Source organism: Octopus bimaculoides, chromosome 9 (assembly GCF_001194135.2).
Source record: "Octopus bimaculoides isolate UCB-OBI-ISO-001 chromosome 9, ASM119413v2, whole genome shotgun sequence".
Lineage (NCBI taxonomy): Eukaryota > Metazoa > Mollusca > Cephalopoda > Octopoda > Octopodidae > Octopus > Octopus bimaculoides.
The window spans coordinates 57,381,583-57,388,299 of NC_068989.1; the positions used below are offsets into that span (position 1 = coordinate 57,381,583).

Below are 6,717 nucleotides of genomic sequence, written 5' to 3' on the forward strand. Positions count from 1 at the left end.
TATATATATATATATATATATATATATATACATACATACATACATACATACATACATACATACATACGCACACACACACATACGCACACACACACACACACATATCAAATTAAATATACAACCGAAAGAGTTACTAATAGTTTCATGCTATATAATTGAACAGACATATTTATAAAATATGCCATGTTTCTTAAAGAAATCTTTCATGCTCTGTTTATGTATGTATGTATATATGTATGTATGTATGTATGTATGTATGTATGAATGTATGTATGTATGTGCGTACGTACGTACATATTTATGTATGTATGTATGCATTTTGTATGTATGTATGTATGTATGTATGTATGTATCTGCAGATTTGTATGTTTTATGTATGTATTCTCATGCATATAGTTACATATCTAATAATGCTCATATATATTTAGTTTTTACAGTTCCGGTGATGGATTGGATCAGTAGTTTTCGAATTAGCTTTCTCCTTTCTGGATTAGAGAAGCCTAATTTCTTAAGATCGGTATATAGGCAATGTGTTACATATCCTTGAGCCCCAATAATTACAGGTATAAACCTGAACTTGAAATCTGGATAGAGTAACTGCAGATTTCTCAGTAGTTCAGCATAGGTGTTATCTTTTTCACTGATCTTCAGCTTTATGTTAACATCCGCTGGGCAGCTAATTTCCACAAACTGCGCACAGTTTCTCTTCTCTATTCTAAATCATTATATCAGGTCTGTTATGCTTACATTTATTGAGGTGTTCGCTTGTACATTCCACCAGTATTCCTTTTCATTGTGGCTTCTACTATATCGTAGGTTTTTATTTCTTTGTCCTCGGGATTATCCTTCCGACGGATTTCATTATAGGAGTATCCTAGCTACAATGTTATGTCTCATCGGTAGATAATACCGTGATGATATTTTCGGACAATAGCTCATGATGTGGGTGATATCTTCAGTGTGAACTCCACACAGTCTGCATCGGTTGTCACATTTTAAGGCTTTTTCCGCATCTCTATCCCTTTTGTGCATCAGGTACTTGGTTGATATTTCCTGTTCCTGGATTGCAAACGTATGTATGTATGTATGTATGTATGTTTGTTTGTATGTATGTATGTATGTACAAATAGTATGGAAAGAACTGAATAGATCTTGGCAATTTAACTTAGAAGTACATCCAATTAATTCAGCTAGTCAGTAAAGCGGTCCGTACAAAGTTAAACTGTTGTATACTGATTCTGGATACCCGGCAAATCCATGTATAGACCAAAGGTATAATTTATGCATATTACGTAGTGTATCATTTAGTAAACAAAAACAAATATATAGTTGAAAACATTATTACACACATTTCAATGGTTTGGTTTACTCTCAAATACGACGTCTATTACATATGTGGCAGTATATCACCTGGTGAAATGTAGTTGTTATGCGGAAGGCAAATTTACTGAGTGTTATCCAATATATTATAAAATCGACTTCGTATTTTTGGATAAACAACGCTATTGAAATGCATGTAATGGTATTTTGAACAGAGCGTCCTCCATTAAGTCATGTGCTTGTGTGTGTGTGTGAATGCGCGCGTGTGTGTGTGTGTATGAGGGTGTGTGGGGGGGGAGTGTATATGTGTGTGTGTGTGTGTGTGTGTGAGTGTTCTTATTTTGAGTTCTATTTTAAATAGAATTCTTGAACACGCACACCTACTCGCGCTCGAGTACACACGCAGTCACACGCACACACTTGCACACACACACTCATACACATACATAGAAGCAGAAATATCAATTTATCGGTCCATCATTTTCATGTTTCTACTCCATCTTCGTCTTATTACAGCCCTGATTATTCATGTGTTTACCTTTCTTAATTCCGCAATTTATTGCTTTACGTCCAGTTAATGTTACAAACATTCAGCACTCAACTGCGTCTTGATGGTTTCCGGTGATTTTTATTTTATTATTTCTTTGTACCACAATGTTGTCAATTTTCCTACCTGACCGATGTATTTAATACCACTTCGAATATTCGATGAAAAAAATCAATAATTTGTAAACACGACTGATTGTCAATAAATCAATTGTGTTAACAATATGCCCGCATCATCATATTGTATTTAAGTAGGTTGATAAACATATTCTCTCTATATCGTGTCAGAGAGGAAAGGAACAAAAAATCAATATTTTGATCGACTTTTGAATAATTTATTTCTATTTCAAATACCTCAACATATATCATTCTTGTTTAACTCTTTTGTTACCATATTACTGTTGAAATAGACTGCCTTTATTACGATTTTGGAAATAATGAAGAATTTAGCGGAATAACTTTGTCATTATGTTGATGATTGGAACAGAAATTAAGGATGACATTTTAATGAATTTTTTAAATTTTGATCACTTTAAAACAAGACGTTTATGTCGTAGAAGCAGAGACGGTCTTGAGTGGGTTGGTATCAAAAGGTTTAAGCACGCATGACGGAAAGAGACAGAAGCTAAATCATGTGACAAGGACATTTCTGTTGAAATACACTGCCCTTATTTTACTTAAATTTGAAAAATGAAGAATATTGTAAAATAACTTTGGTATAGAAGTTGGTGTTTGGAACATTAGCTAAAATGAAATTTTGATGGAAGATTTTTAACTAAGAACACTTTAAAACAGAGAGTCTTGGGCGGGTTGGTATTAAATGTTATGACTTACCAATACACTAGAATATCTCTTGAATTCCTTTGGTTATACATATTCACTTCTTCAATAAAGAACTCGTTTTGTTGAGGTTTTTTGTTTGTTTAGTAGGGAAAGTATTTTGCTTGACACCGCCATGAAAATCATTTCCTTGAGATATTGGGGTTGCACCTAGCACATTCAAGTTATCTTCGGAGTAGACTTTCTATTTCATTTTTTTCTTTTTTGCCGTTTTTACTAATTAAACACTCTCCCATCCTACTCACTTTCTACGTCCTCCCCATTGTTACAAGACAATGGAGTAGCACTGACATTTCTTTCCTAGAGCAAGGTAAAGTTGGGAGCTACAACCGGTGGAACAAATACTAGTGTTGCTGGGACACCAGTGTTTGGTGCCAGTTGTTATTGTTGATGATCCGCCACATTTTCTTTCTCTCTGCTTCATGGTTCTTCAGATTAGAAAGTCTTTTAGTGAGTCTCACTTCCATGAGTGTAACAGTTATTCCTTTTTACGCGCACCACTCTCATTACTTATAATTCTACACCACGACAGTGCACAATCTTGAATGGCTCCATGCCTTTCTGAGGTTATTGCAACTCATTAGTTCATACTGACCCCTTCCAACCAGATGTCATTCCTCGTGATCTCACAACGTACCCGTATTATGTTACAAAGGTGACCACAAATCAGGAAGCAATATCTGCCATTGCGCTTAACAGTCAGTCTTGTATTACACTGATCCATGTACTGCTTTAGAGAGCCTATAGGCAGATATGTGCAGCACTAAACAGTCAGTTGCCTTGCCTTGGTCTTGCTGTTAAAAACTAAGTAGATACCACCATATATGATATATTGCCAAGATTCATAGAAACTAGATCTATTCATGTATAGATAAAGGCGTCCTGCAACTGTTCTTTGAGAAGAAGCGAAAGGCCTTCCACTTCTAGCAATACAGAAGTATGTTACCCTCCTTATTGAAAGATCTTGGATGTGTTGCATGGGTAAGAAGGTGCTGTCACTCATAGCACAGTTTTCTATGTGTTTTATTGTTTCGAACTGACATATCTCAAGAAACTATTTGTGAATCTCAAGAAAATCTTATATTAATGTTATTTTTAACAACTTCATTACTCTTTATCTGTTTGAAGTTTTTGCTGTATCAGTTCAGACTTGGTTATTTTTACAATTTGTTTGTCTATTTTAATATTCATGTTCGTACTTTTTTTTAATAATCTGTTTGTCTATTTTATAATTCGTATTCGAATTATATTTTATATAATATATATTTTATATCTGTTTGTAGTTGGGTGGTGGTTTGTTTGAATAAAATCACGCTATCGCTTCTATGGCAAACACTCCTTTATATAATAGCAATATAATTAATAATTCTTTCAAATTTTGGAACAAAGTCAGCTATTTTAGGGAGAAGGTAAGTTGATTACAACCCCGCCTATTACTTGACTGGCACTTCACGTTATCGACCCCAGAAGAATGAAAGGCAAAGTTGGCCTCAGTGAGATTTGAACTCCCCATGACGTAGAGAGCCTTTAATTGTTCCAAACTTTGACTCAAGATCAGTTATTTTAGAGGGAGTGGGTAACTCTACTACATCAATTCAATGTTCAACTGGTACTTATTATACGGCCTTAAAATGGAGGAAGACAAAGTTAACCTTGGCACTATTTGAACTTAGAATGTGAACAGCCGGAAGAAATGCTGCTAGGTATTTTTCGCAACGCGCTCACGATTCTAGGAAGATAGTAATAATATCAATAGAAACTAAGTGCTTTTCAATTCAACACCATGCATTGGTGACGGGAAACGAACCGCTAGTATTTCGTTTGGCGTATCTATTAATTTATCGTCTGGGCCAGCATCAAATTCTGTCTTTATCGATCGAAAGATATTTAGATGGTGATTAAAAGATTGCGATTTTCAAGCCGGAAATTTCCATCTGTTGTGTCATAAATAAATATTTCTGATAGCAGCAGTTTGTGGTAATTCTGAGAATGTTTAAGCAAAATATTTTCATGATCTCGCAGAGTCATTGTACAAATGTCAATGATGAAATAAAAGCATAAAGAGCAGTTCCTGTTTATCTAAAGCTGCTGCATACTGTCATTAATCGGGTTCACATTTAAATACAAAATTAAAAGCGAACGTGGAAGAGAATGATACGAAGAGAGAATGAGGGGGAGAGAAAGAGGGAGAGAGAAGGAACGACGCATTGCGCCCGTTGTGACAAATCGACGATCCATTTTGAAATAAAGTTAATGTCTTCGAGAACACAACGATTACAGCCTCCTCTCTCCTTCACTGCAAATTCTACGCTCTGGGCTTCTGCAATATGATAATACAAAATACGGATAGAAATTGGATCTTAATGGTTTAATATCTGAGCGAGAAGTCCTTGGCGATATAAATTAACCTGGTATTGGTATTGTATAATGTTTTTGTATAAAACTGCTGAGAAATGTATTTTTAATTCTATACAACTAATGTTTGACTAATTGAAACACTCTTTCCTTTACGATATTACATTTAGGCATTCAAGTTGGAAATTTTATTTACACAATTTAGAAATTAATCTTGCGAGTGACGCACAGTAGGGGGGACTTCTTCACTCGGTGAGTCAATCAGATGAATTGAATTCATTCAATTTTGATTAAAGTTAAATCAATTAGCTATGCCCCCGTTTTCCTTGTGAAAGATCTTGATATTATTAAAATTTCTCATTTCACTTCCCTTTATATTACCTGAACTGTAGAGACAAACACATACTGAGACTAATAATTGTTACAACTATCCCTACGGTAGCCGTACAAATAGTAGTGATATTGGTTTCAAATTTTGGCACAAGGCCAGCAATTTTGGGGGAAAAGGTAAGTCGATTACATCGACTCCAGTGCTCAACTGGTACTTATTTTAACAACCCCGAAAAGATGATAGGCAAAGTGGACCTCGGTAGAATTTGAACTGAGAATGTAAGGACAGGCGAAATGCCGTCAAGAATATATAACACACACACATATTCGCCCTCACACACATACGCACGCACACACGTATACATGCATATATATACATACATATATACATATGTGTATATATTTATATAGATGTATATATATATATATATATATATATGTGTGCGTATATATATATATATATATATGTTTGTATATATATATGTATATACATATAAATATGCATATATATGTAAATACATGTATGTATATATATGTATATACATATACGTATATATATATGTATGTATATGTATATTCATGTATGTATATATGTATATGTATGTATATACATGTATGTATATATATGTATATATATATATATATATATATATATATATATATATATATATATATATATATATAATATAATATAATATGGTGTAATGTAATATAATACATATAATATAATTTCGGATTGTGCATTTGTATACGAATGCATGCATGGATATTTATTTGTAAATACAATATATATTTGTGTATAAATACACGTGTGAGTGATCACATTTGTAAACGTATGAAACGGTGCTTCAAGAGTCAATCTCTAAGACCGATCATATCATGATGGAAAATATGCTGATCTCCTTTGGGGATTCTTCTATTTTAAGCAAACCAGTTCATTCTATACGGTTTAGTTGAAGAAACTTGCTTGGCTTCCAAGTAACAGCGAGCTATTGGCATCTTAATTTTAATTTGTCTTCCCTTCTGTCTGCTTGAGGTAACTTTATGCGACAACATATCGCTGTTCGATGACAGCTACTGTCAACAACAGGAAGAGAAGGTGACACTTTCTCTTTAGTCATAGTTTTAGATTTAATTGCCTTTCAAGTAAGGATAATCACAAATACTTGTCACAACAAACTGCTAGTTTTTCTTCGTTTTATTTCTTCATTCTGAAGTGGATTAGATATAACTATGAATGAAAAATAAGATATATGTACATCTATAATGTGTGTGTGTGTGTGTGTGTGTGTGTGTGTGTGTGTGTGTGTGTGTGTGTGTGTGTGT

At 33.9% G+C, this 6,717-nt stretch overlaps 1 protein-coding gene across 1 annotated transcript in view; it reads left to right on the top strand.

Annotated features, from left to right (window-relative positions):
- Positions 1-6,717, top strand: part of LOC106871386 (uncharacterized) — a gene marked incomplete at its 3' end in the record, with an annotated part of 540,352 nt that overhangs the window by 282,710 nt on the left and 250,925 nt on the right. The window lies entirely within an intron of this gene.